General features: G+C 37.0%; 1 protein-coding gene across 11 annotated transcripts in view; it reads right to left on the reverse strand.

Annotated features, from left to right (window-relative positions):
- PHF21A (PHD finger protein 21A) overlaps positions 1-13889 on the reverse strand; it is a 198404-nt gene that overhangs the window by 137814 nt on the left and 46701 nt on the right. The window lies entirely within an intron of this gene.

The following is a 13889-nucleotide window of genomic DNA, read 5'->3' on the forward strand; positions in this document are numbered from 1 at the left end:
CCCATAGTTTGCTGATCCCTGCTGTACAGAATCATACTGGTCTTTCCATCTTTGAAGAACTGATCAATTTCTCTTCAGAAGTCATGGCTATAAAACGCTTTTTACCTAAGGGAGACAATTAATCAAGTAAAAAGAGGAAAGCAAGTCATGAAGAGGGGATACTGGAAATTTTAAAAGTTGTAGATAACCTTATCAGCTATTAACAGCAGATGAGGCTCAGGGGCAGTACCTCTGACAACTTGCAAACACTGTCGCATCTGATGAACTCACATCTGGGATAAACAGAAATCAGAGTAAAAAGTGTGTGCCTTCAGAAGTTTATATGACAGATGTTTATAAATGACTTCTGTTACTTTTGTCTACCTTGACTTCAGTTGGGGGTTTTGGGTGTGAGTAATAGTCTCGAAATTTCACTCCAGATGAAAAAAATCAAATAAACATTCAATGGAAGAGGTGAACTTCTGAAAAATATGTTAAAAAAAAAAAAAAGACTGCTACCTCATTCTTAATTAAAAGAAAGTGATGGATTAACTCAAAATCTTCATAAATCTGTCTTAAATTCACGACCAACTTCTACAATCTGTAATAAATGAGGCACACTCAGAAAAACGAATTTCAATTTCTGTCGATTAATACACTCCCCAATTTTACTCAATTCTTTTCCTTCAGGAAATACAACATTTCAGGGTGAGTTTATCTGTGCCTCTTGACTCCATAGGAAAGGCGGTGTTAATTTCTTCTCCAATCACTATATTAGATGACAGAAACCCTAGATAAAACGAGATCAGCAATAATCATTCACTGCTCATAGGAGAGGTAACTTCAGAACTGATCTCTACCTTTAGTGTTCTTCTTGGTCAAAATGATATAATTTATTTTTGGCAAAAGCAAGAGAGGTTTTTTTAAAAGGTGATGGAAGTGGGAGTGGGAGAAAAGGTGACAAATTAAATACAACAGTTGATTTCTAGGGCCTCATTTTTCAGAGCAAAGGAATATTTGGTGCTTAACTGACAGAAACTAATAATCACTCTGTCATTTTCAGACAGAGCTAGTATGAGAGAGTTTACCCAATCCCTGCTGATTCACACAAACATTTGTTTCCTGAAATTAGAGTAAATCAACTTTGGGGAACTTGTCTTCTGTAAAGATAATTTTGCAGGGCAGCCTCTCATCTAACCAGGTACTATATGAAGACAATAGCTCAAGAGTAAACTTCTTTTTTCTGTCTGGTTCTGTTTAAAAAAAAGGAAATGAAGGAAACTGTGACTTGGCCTGTCATTTACAGTGTTCAACCTTTTAAAAACCTGAAATCCATGAATACCATTGGGTTTGATAAACTGGCTTTCCTGAATAATGCAGGTGGGTGAAGGTATTGTTAACCAAGGGATATCAGGCTGCTATGCTTCAAAGGCATGGACTATTAATATTAATAACCTGATGACAATGATAGTTTACAATTTTTTAAGTTTTAAATATCAAAAAACTTTAAAATAATTTATAGTTCACATTTGAAATAAATTACATTATTTTCTGTAATAGATTTAACCTTACAATAATATACTACTTTAGCGAACAGCAAAATTACTTTTGCATTCCTTGCCCTAAAGCAGGTTGCTAGGTAGGGTGGCAAAGGGAAACCTTTCTAAAACAATCCACAAAGCCAGTAACAAGCACTAAGGCCTCACACATCTTTCAAATACACATTATATTTAACTTACATTAGTAGAGAAAACTGTTATAGATGGAGAGAGACTTTGTTGATTGCCTTTTCAAATCCATTATTCTCCATCTCTTCTGTTTCCTTGCTAACAAAAACTAATTTCGTTTGTGTATCTAGTGTCCAAATGTTTGAGAGGCGAATCCTCAGCTCCAGGATATAAATCAGTCTTGGACCCACTATTCCTGCCAGTCACTACTTTAGACATTGGCATGTGACAAAACTGTAGTCGATGAGATGCAAAGTCTGTTGAAGGACTTCTAATTAAGTTTTTCCTTGCTCTTAAGAAGAGACATATAAGAAGAACCGGGAGGATGTAAAGCCTGGAGCTGCAGCAGCAATCCTGTGACAACAAGCAATGTTTGCTGACTCACTAAGGGTGAGAGAACAGAAAGATGACCAGAACATGTGTTATGATGGTGTTGCTGAGATGCTGAACTGGAAAACTCTAGCAACTTCTTATTAGGTGAATCAGTAAATCCACTTATTATTTTAGCCACTTTTAGTTGGATGCTCAGTTACGTGCAGCTAAAAGTATAGGAACTGATGCAATTATAATGCCCATATTACAGATGAGGAAATCAGTTCAGAGAAATTCAACAGGCAAGACGAGTAAATACACACAGACTAGAACACACAGACTAGAATGTACTGCTTTTCTTTGACAAGTGTTGTTTAAGTATCACTGTGTGTGAAGCACTAGATATACACAGGATTTTAAGGATGAAAGGAACACAGTACTGAGGGACTCACAATCTGGAAGGGAGATAAGCATACAAACAAATAATTAGTGAAATGTGATAAAAGCAACAGAGCAACGAACTATCAATTCACAAGAGGACACATTTAACAATGCCAAGAGACTTTAGGGTGGGTATATCCAGGAGATGACAAACTTTTATTCTTTAGTGATTTAAAATTTCAAAAGACAACTTCCTGTGACTCTATAATTATTTTTTAAAGTTTTTAAAAAACAGTTCCAAAGAAACAGATATAACCTCATAAACATTATGTTCAACAAAATAAGCCAGACATTAAATAGTACACCCTATTTGATTTCATATAGGCAAAATTAACCTAGGCTGTTAGAAGTCACAATAGTGGTTTCTCTGGTGGAGGGCAGTAGTGAGTTGAAGAAAGCACGTAACAGTTTCTGTGGTGATGGTAATGTTCTGATACTGATACGGGTGCTGGTTACCTGGGTGTTTCAGTTTGTAAAAATATATTTGAGCCGTATGTACATATATATAAATATATACATATATGTGTAGTTTTTTGTATTTATGCTATACTTCAATATGTTAAAAACAAATTTAAAAAGAATATACAAAGTTAAAAGTGCCAGCTTCCTCAGTCACCTCTTTTGAATCCCACTTCTTAGAGGTAATCACTGTTAACAGCTCCACGTAAATAATTCTAGATAGTCTAGAGTTTTCCCATGCATTTCCAAGTATAAATGATCATGAATGCATATATACAAACATGGTTTTTAAATATTTTGTATTTTAAATAATGAATCATATTGTACATCTGTTTTATAATTTGCTTTTTTCACCTTCCATTCACCTTTCTATTCAGTTAAGCACCTCATAATATGCATATACAGCTCTTATGTATCACTTGCTAATTGCACCCTGATTTATTTGTAGTTGTTTTCAATTTTTGTGTGGCTATTTCTGAACTATAATGCCCTAAAAATTAGCTTACTGGGTCAAAGGGTAGAAGGTAACTCCAGGTTTGCTCTAAGCAAAGAATATGGGAAAGAACATCCCAGGTCAAAGAAACAATGGAGCATAACCAAGAAAATTAAGTATGTGGAAGTCTGGAGGAAAAGGTATGTATGAGTTCAGTGAAGAGGCAGGCATGCACAAGATAATGAGGGGTTTTCTGAGCCATCATAAGGAGTCTGGACTTTTCTCTACAGTACAAGGGAAGGTGAGCTACAGACTGAAGGATCTCAAGCAGGAAAGTAACATACAAGGGTTTTACTTTAGATCATCCTGAAAATAGCGGAAAGGTTGAATCGTAAGAGATAGTAACTGGATGCAAGGCAATGCCATGGAAAGGAAGTAGGAGGGTATGGGTAATGCTGAGGAGCCTGAATAAACAGGACTTTGTAATTATGGATGAGAGACCAAGGGAGAGTGAGAAAGAAGTCCATGATCATTTCCATGTTTCTGCCTGGCCACTGGATGAATGGGGTATCACTAACCACAAAGGGAAAGAAGGAGAAGTAGAATTTGAAGAGGGATGGATATAGGATTCTGTTTGGAGAATACAGAGCTTTGGGACATCCAGTAGGCAGAAGCTGAAAATGCACATCTGTCTGGACCTCAGGTAAGAGAGGAGAAGAGGAATAAAGATTTGGAGGTCAGTGGCATTCAGTGGTGGTTTAAGGCAGGATATCACCTACAGGGGAAAAATAGAGCAAGATGAAAAGGAAGACAAGGATAAAATACCTACAGAATATTAGTTTTTAAAGGGTAGGCTGAGGAACAACTGCCTGAGAAGGAAACTGAGTAGGTGCATTCAAAGAGGTAAAAGGAGAACCAGGAAAGGAAGATTCTTGGTTTTCTGAAGAAGAAAGTGGTCATTAATATGAAATGCTACAGTTAGTTCAAGTGAGATGAAGTGTGAAAAACTTCCTTTAGATTTGGCAATTATGTTACTGCAAGTTTCCGTGAGCTCAACAGAGTAGAATGAAGATGGAAACTGATTGCAGTGGGGCTGATACAGGACTAAAAAAAAAACAAAACAAAACAAATGTAATATCAAATAGAGCCTGAGTTGAATAATATTTAATAATTTAATAAGTTTAATAATGAAGGAATGGAGGGTAGAGAGAGATAGGACAATGGAAGAAAGAAATTAACAAAGGAAGGAATTTTGTTGTTGTTTAAAACAATAGCAGGGATGTAAGCATGTTTTATAAGATCAGGAAAAGAAACCTAAAGAGGTACTGCAGAAAGAGGTAAGTGATGTAGCAATGATGCAGAGGACACTGTTTCTAGATATATTACGTTTCCAGATTGCTAGACCCAGGCTCATTTACTAGTTTATGCTACTTCACTTCATAAAAGTTTTCCTTTCCTGGAACTATGATAAAGCTGCTCCGAACTGGAACAGAGGTAATAACGTTATTGAATGTTCTTAAAGCATTAAGTAGGAAACAATATTGAGAATATTTTTTCCCAAAAAAAGGGGGAATTTAACTATTTGAATGGAAATCTCCTTTTAATGGTAAAATGTCTTAGTATGGACTTTCAACATACTGGGCCACCTTACTAGACTACTAGCTTCTTGAAAGCATAATGAATTAATACATTCAAAAATGCTTGCCTACATATCTACCATGCTAGGCTTTGGGGATACAAACATGATCAAGACACACTCCCTGTCCTAGAGGGAGCTTACAAACATATAATTACAATACAACACAATAACTACAAATAAGAGAGGTAGGCATAAACAGCATGAGTACACAGAAAACGGATCTCTAACTCTGCCTGGAGTGTGGACAAAAGTCAAGGGAAGCTTTAGAGGATCTTTGCTTAAACTGGGTCTTTAAAGGATAAGCAGGAATTTACCAGGCAAAGAGGAAAGAGAATTTCAGCTGTAGAGAACAGCATGCACAAGCGCATGAAGTCTTTAGAGAGTCCAGTGAATAAAGGTGACATCAGGGAACTGAACTTATGGGGTATGTATGGCAGGAAAGGATGCAAGAGAAGCAATCAAGAATGAGTTGCCAGGGCTTCCCTGGTGGCGCAGTGGTTGAGAATCTGCCTGCTAATGCTGGGGACATGGGTTCGAGCCCTGGTCTGGGAGGATCCCACATGCCGCGGAGCAACTAGGCCCGTGAGCCACAACTACTGAGCCTGCGCGTCTGGAGCCTGTGCTCCGCAACAAGAGAGGCCGCGATAGTGAGAGGCCCGCGCACCACGATGAAGAGTGGCCCCCGCTTGCCACAACTGGAGAAAGCCCTAGCACAGAAACGAAGACCCAACATAGCAATCAATCAATCAATCAATAAATAAATCTTTAAAAAAAAAAAAAAAAGAATGAGTTGCCAAAGGTGTCAGGGTTAATGAGCTTGCACATCTTTCAGGTGATGACCAGTCACAGGGAAGTAACACTGTAAGGTTTTCATTCCCAGCATCTCCCATGGGCCTAGGACCATGCCTTTCACCACAGAAAACTTTCAACAAATGGGTATGGAATAAACAGGTGAGTCAGAATCTTAGAATGATAAAGAAATTTGAAAAGAACACAGATCCCAGGGAGAAGGGAATAAATTAGAAGGAACTGATTATTTAAAAGCACAAATTAATTTACTGACACAGTGGAAAGGTAGAGTCAGAATTATACTGGCTAAGGCCCTGTTAAGCATTTGTTGTGTACACCACCTACCACCCAAGAATTAGATTAACGTTTTCCAAAGAGTCAAAGTGAAGAGTCCCTAAACACAGGGCTACAAACTTGGGCTTTGACTAGATTTTCATAGCTTGAAGCAATTGCTCTCTGTTAAGTAAGAGATGAGTAAAGAGGAAATAAATACAGTAGATACTAGTAGCCCAGTGTCAAGACATGCAACACCTGATGATGAGAATTGAAACTTTCAAACCGAATTTTTTAAGTCACTGCACTTACCAGCACCAAAAATAAATGATTAGGATGACCTGAGAAGAAGATTACTCTAACCTACTCAGCTAGCAGATTGCTGCACTTGGTACAAGTCACCCACTTAACTTGATTTCCTCCACCATATTCAGGAAAAATGTCCTACAATAACATGGCACAATATTATTAAAATATGAGTTCCTTAATCAAGCTTTTCTATCTTAAAGAGATAATCAAATCTTTGACCAGCAGATTACAACTACCGGCCATAGAGACAACTGCACTCTGAGAATAAAGGTTAAAAAGACCCAGGAGATAATGCAGCACTGGGAACCACAGTCACATCAAAGGCACACAACCTTTCAATCTTCAGAACCTTTATGTTCCTGCCTTGTATTTCTGAGCCCTTCATTCGTCTCATCTTGGTTTAATATAAGACAACAGGATTTCACCAGAAGGAATTTGAAATAATACATTTCCTGTATTTGATGCAAGGGAGAAGGAACCTATGCACACAAGAGTCAGTAAACTCAACAAACATTTGGACCAATGGTTTCACATAAATAGTGTGCAGGAGGGATGAACTAGATTAAATCCTAGGAACTCCTAAACTTTAGATAAAGATGAGGTCAGATTCCCATTATAATTCAAGGAACTCTAAGAAAATAACAATTCTAAATTCTAATGTGACATGTCAATCACACTAGTTTGGTTACGAATGAGAGAGGGTAACTTTCTATGGTTACTGGTATCAGAGGCTGGAGACAGTCATGTATCAGGTTACCAATATGAAACTACAAGAACTAATTTACTTACATGACTCCAAGGCAATGGAGCTTAAAGGCAATGTAATTATTGTGCCTAATGTCCTATTTCAAAAAATATGTGATAAAGGTCCACAGAGTAATTTAAGAATATAATTTACTAAATAAAACTGAACAAATAGTACAGTGATCTGGATTCTAGTTGTGAATCTGATACAATTAACTGTCTAATCGTGGCTAAGTCACAAATAGTCCATGTCCCAGTTTATGTATTACAATGATGTACTCATGACTGAGTTAAATGTGAAATGTTCTAAGCTCCTTAAAAAAGTAGTACTTTACTTATAAGACGAAGGTATTACATATGAGATGAAGTTAACCACCAGGACCAAAGCTAACAATTTCCATTTAAATAGAACTTACCTCCAAAAATATTCAGTGCACTCGATACATGTTCATTAACTCTTAAAAGGCATTATTCAAACATTTCATAACTAAGGAAACGGACGTATTAAATTACTTAATAACTCAAAATCTATCAACAGGTCTGTGACAGAGTAAGGAACAGAATCAAACACTCAGTGTCCCCCCGTCCCCCCGCCCCACACCCAGTCCACTGTTCAAGTCACCTACTTAGCTTAAATTATGTTGTTCTATGTATCAGAAACATAATTAGTTATGGCAGGAACAGAAACTTCTCTCCCAAAGGCTTCAGAAGCCATTTTACTAAAATATGTTCAAATTTTAAATGAGAATGGTTCCATGAACGGCAACTATTTATTAAACCCACAGAAAAGTATTTCATCTTGTATTAGGTTGAGCAATCTGTAAGGAATAGAGACTATGATTTTTAAACACAGAGTCAGAAAAGCAAACCAGGAGCAAAGACCAAAGACTATGACGGGGTCTACCTGTCTCAAAAGGTTTAAGAAAAATAGAGGAAGGGGTGACAGAAAAACAAAACCCAAAATCAAAAGGTAATTCTATGGAATACTATGGAATATTTGTACCACGGACAAATGGCATGAAAAATATACCTTCAGGTAAGCATCAGATACATATTAATCCATCTTCCAAATTAGCAAAGTGCTTCCTCGCCAGTCCCCCCGCCGCCAAGGTATCTCTTGGGGAAGACTTGTTACTCTCATATATGCTGTTAATCTGATACAGCCTTTTCTGGAGACTATTTAGAAATAAGTAATAAAAGTTTTTTTTTTTAAATATTGTAAAAGTTTTTTTATACACTTTGACCAAGAATGGTAGATGGATTATTGCTTTCAACTCTTCATATTCTCTCTGTCATAAAATTATACATTCACACCCTTTGTCATGAAATTTTGCAAGGCTTGGCCACATGGTTTGTTTTGGCTAATGAGACTTGATGCCAGCAGAGGCTTAAAACATGTTCTGGTAGTTTGGCTTATTTCTTACACTCTGGTGATAAACCATGATATGACTATGCCCCAGGTAGCTGCTGCCCCTTCATGATAGGCCTCAGAAAAACACATTTAGAGGAGATCTAACCCAACCTACAGCCTGAGGCAGGCCAACCAACCCACAAACTGAAGTAGATGTGCCTGGCCAAGCCCAGCCTAAATGAGGAGGATCTAGACCCAGTGTGAAAATAAACCCTTAGTGTTGTAACTCAATAAAACACTGGTTTGTTATGCAGAACTGTTATGGCAATAGCTGACCAATACACCCAATAATCTCACACCTGAGAATGTATCCTGGGGCAATTAGAGAGAACAGATTCACATATTTAGGGTGAATTTATCATAGCAACATTTATAAACAACAGAAAACTGAAAACATTCTATCATCAAACAATAGACTGAATAGTGAAATAAGTTATGATCTAGCCAGACTATTAAATATTTAAAGCTATTAAAAATTATGTTCTTGGGACTTCCCTGGTGGTCCAGGGGGTTAAGACTCCACGCTCCCAATGCAGGGGGCCCGGGTGCGATCTCTGGTCGGGGAACTAGATCCCGCATGCATGCCACAACTAACAGTTCGCATGCCGCAATTAAGAGCCCGCATGCCGCAACTAAAAGATCCCACATGCCGCAATGAAGATCCCGCATGCCGCAACTAAGACCCAGTGCAGCAAAAATAAATTAATTACTTAAATTAAATAAAATTGAAGAAAAAAAAAGAATTACGTTCTTAAAGAACACACAAAAATGTATGATAATGTTCATAATATTTAAGTTTAAAAAGTATAAAAAGCAAGATGCACTGTTTAAAAAATATCTACAAGTAGAGAAAAAGATCAGGTAGATAAAATAATTCTTTTAAGAAGTACAAATGAGGGGCTTCCCTGGTGGCGCAGTGGTTGAGAATCTGCCTGCCAATGCAGGGGACACGGGTTCGATCCCTGGTCTGGGAAGATCCCACATGCCGCGGAGCGGCTGGGCCCGTGAGCCACAACTGCTGAGCCTGCGCGTCTGGAGCCTGTGCTCCGCAGCGGGAGAGGCCGCGACAGTGAGAGGCCCGTGCACCGCGATGAAGAGTGGCCCCCGCTCGCCACAGCTGGAGAAAGCCCTTGCACAGAAACGAAGACCCAACACAGCCAAAAATAAAAAAAATAAATAAATTTAAAAAAAAAAAAAACAACAACAACTTCCATTTCGAAAAAAAAAAAAAGAAGTACAAATGATTTTCTGTGCTAAATATTATTTTATGTTAAATACTATACTTGGAATAAAGAAGTAAATAAGTATGTTCCCTGACTTCTTGAAACTAACAGTCTAGTGAGGAAGACAGATATTAAAAAATAATAATCATATATATGTAATTACAAATTGTGATAAAATATTGTGGTAGAAATTGCTAATTATCCCCAGTATTTATTTCCCCCTTCTTGCTCAGTACTAAAGTCACTGAATTTTATCGGCCCATGGCCACCTGGAATGAACTATACTTCCCAGCCTTCCCTGCTCCTACTTGGGGCCATGCGACCAAGTTCTGACCAATGGGATCTAATTGGAAGTGAGGCATGCAACGTCCAGTAAACATCCTTAAAAATAAAGGGCTTGCTTTCCCCCTTCTTACCAGATGGAGCAGCTATTTTGGACTATGATGTGGAAGCTTCATGCTGAGAATGGCAGAGCAATAGAATAGGAGGAGCCTGGGTTCCCTGGCACTGTGGAACCACTGTCACCAGCCTTATTACACCTACAGAGCTTTCACATGAGACAGATAAAATTCTACCTTGTTTAAGTCATTTTCATTTCGGGTTTTCAGACATCCACAGCTGAACCTAATCCTAAATGGCACAGCTATGAAGGAAAGATGAAGGGTTCAATGAGAGATTATAATAGAAACTGTTGGTTTTGACAGGAGAAAGGGGTTTCAGGGATAGGTCCTCTGAGGAAGTAACTTTTAAGCTGCAACCTACCTGATGCCTGGCCAGGAGAGCACCAGGTGAAGGGAGGTGGGGTGGCAAACCCCTCAAGGCGGGGGAAATCAAAGATGAAACTACTATGGCTTAAGCCTGAATCTCAGTAGGAATAAGCAACAAACTGGGATGTTAAGATTGCTTCTACAATGAATGAATTAGAATGAAAGCAGAGCACTAAAGCAACTAAGTGCATTGGCTCCAATATTAGAATATCCATTGTGACAAGCAAAAGACCACACATACATGTCAAAAATGAGAGGGGAGGGGTGCAGAATGAGAACACATGCTATTAAAGAAATTAATAGTTGCTTCCACACTTCAGTACTACTAGTGTTTAAAATAGTTGGATTCTCTGATTAGAGTGGTTCATAAACCATAAGGAGAATGTCATTAGATTTTTAAATGCTAATCCTCCCTGGAAAAGACAAGACTTTGGTGTTAAAATTTTTTTTAAATAATTGTTTCTTGTCTATTTCTGATTATAAAAAGGAAACGTATTTATTGTGGAGAATGTAGCAAATATAAGAATATAAAGAAAAAATAAACTACCTGTAAATCATCACTTCGCAATATTTTATACTGACGCTGTTTTTATACACTTATATGCCTACACACATATATACACACAACACACAAAAATGGGATTGTAATGCATATGAAGTTGCATGTGCTTTTTCATTTATTTTACCATAAGTGCATTCCTATGTCATGAAAACATTTTTGAAACCATGATTTTTAATGGCTATATAACATATAATTTATTTAGCTTAATCAAGTCTGGGTTAAAACTGTCAACCACAAGGACTTCCCTGGTGGTCCAGTAGCTAAGACTCCATGTTCCCAATGCAGGGGGCCCGGGTTTGAGCCCTGGTCAGGGAACTAGATCCCACTAGCCGCAACTAAAGATCCTGCATGCCGCAACTAGGACCCGACGCAGCCAAATAAATAAATAAATATATATATTTTTACCATTTAGAAAACAACCTGTCAACCACAAATTAAAGCCCTGTGGGTCAAGAAGATGACTTCAAAAACCGCCACGGGGAGCTTCTGTTCAGAAATCTCAAATTACAGGTTGAAAGCACTGGAACTATCTAACAAGAATTCATTGAAATTCACTGAGTTTTAGTCATGAAGGATGCTTAATAAAGACTATATTTTCCGAAATGGAGTGCACCATTTTGTAATTAGTCTTGAGGAAGAAACAGAATAAGTATCAAAGACTGAAGTAGCAATAACAAATAAGAACTAAAAAGTGCCTACTGTTAGAATTAGTGACTATCTGCAATGTTTTATTTTTAATAAAGCATAATAAGAGGACATATGCTTTTATTATTTCCATAATTAAGTTTTCAAGTGGATTTGGAAAAATGATTATAGAAAAATGCATATAGAAAAAGAATGGAAACAAATATGACAAAGGGTTAATAGCTGTTAATTCTTGAATATGACATTCTTTGAACTTTTCTGTATTTAAATTTTTTCTCACAACCAAAAACTTAATATTAAATTATTAGTCATGCGAGTAAGGTAATTCAGATTTCAGTTATTAAAGTAGAAGGAAAATCAGTAAGTTCTGCCAGAGGCTAAGCAGATCTTTTGAGAAGGAAAAACAAAAAGCTGGGCATACAGCATTAGGAGTCTGTTCTAAAATAAAACTATTTTAAACAAAGTATCAGTGTTTCATGTTGGAAATAGGTCTGAGGAAGGACCAGCTTTTGAATTTTATAGCTGTGCTTCCGTCAAGTACTATCCTACCTAAAAATGATACGTATTCTTTTCTATCAAAAAGGTTGTTTCAACAGTTAAGCAAATACTTTAAAAACTGCAAGACTGCATTTTAGTTTCTGACACTAGCTTTCTTTACTTTGTATACCTAACATTTTCCTGATGCTACACCCATTTTTTAAAATTCTAGGTTCTAAAATCCAAACTTAGTTCAGATGACAGAGTTTGCCACTTGATGAAACGTCTTACTAAACATAAATGGTTGCAATATTCTATTAAGTGAGGTCCCTAGCAGAAAAAAAAATAAAAGAATAAAAAGTTACAGAAATAAACCAAATCTTTACATCAGTTCTCATAAAAATTTCAAATAAATGTACATTTTTTACAATTGCTCCATTTTCCCCAAATGTAGCCTTAGGTTGTCTTAACTTTGTGACAACATCCCCTATCCCCTACTCCACTAATCAGTTCTCACCTTCCTTCCCTGCTAGAACACGTGAATTTTTCAGCAAAAGTGACTCATTCATTGGCATCTTGTCAAACTAACCCTGAAATTTTAAGGAGGCTCAGTGCTAACAGAATTTTAAAGCTAGAACATTTTCACTAACACACATCATTTTGACTTTAGAGAAATGAATCACTTTCAGAGCCAAATACGTCTAACAAACTCTGTTTATATTTTTCCTTACAAATTGTTCTCCACCATGTTACCTCCTCCCAATTTTAGTTTGGCAATTCCATAATCTAAAATACCTCTTATTTCTGAAGAAGACAAGATGGGGGAATGCAGAAGCATTAGAATAGGAGAGGGGAGAAAAAAGCAATTGTTCACTAAGCTTGGAAAAAGATTCTATTCTGAAACATTAATGATTTGTTATCTATTCCACATAGTTCTCAAAATTTATTTCTCCCCTTAGTTAAATGAAAACACAATACAATACATAATATAAACACAATCAGGAATCTCCAGGAATAAATTACTCTCATTGCTATTATTTCACTAAATAAAAGTTTAAAAAAAAACCACAAAAATCAATAACTGAGAACTATATAGCTAAAAATCTTCAATAAGATATCACTAGCATGAACTATCAATTGCAAATCACCTCATCATTTTGGTTCACACATTCATCTACTCCAAAACCACCCCTTTTAACCAAAGGGAGAGTGGCAGGGAAGGAACAAGAAAACAAATGTTTTGTCAGATTTCCACAGACGTTTACTTATAGCTCTATCAATTGTCACACTCCACCTGGTGGCAGGAGCTGCCTGAATTGGCGAAGTGGAGGTCATTATACAAGAAATTCCAAAGAACACTTTCCAGATGTCCCTGGGAAAAAAAGCAAGATGTTCTTTTTTTGTCCTATATAGAATATATCTAACAAGGTTCCACCAAAGTTTTTTCACATAATAGTAGGTCAATATCTAACAAAGATTAACATAAAGGAATGACAATCATCAGAATGGGAGATCTACACTTAGAGCAATCTACTTACAACCACTCCACGTTAAGTTAAATGTCATCTCAAGCCTTTAAAACAGGTAACAAGGCACATCCAGCAACTATAAGATTCTGGATCACATATTCCCACTAACTTTCTCTGCCCCTATCCTCTATGGGTAAACTATAGAGTTTAATTAACACAGTTAACAGCAG

This window comes from Balaenoptera ricei, chromosome 8, assembly GCF_028023285.1.
Source record: "Balaenoptera ricei isolate mBalRic1 chromosome 8, mBalRic1.hap2, whole genome shotgun sequence".
NCBI classification, from domain to species: Eukaryota; Metazoa; Chordata; class Mammalia; order Artiodactyla; family Balaenopteridae; genus Balaenoptera; species Balaenoptera ricei.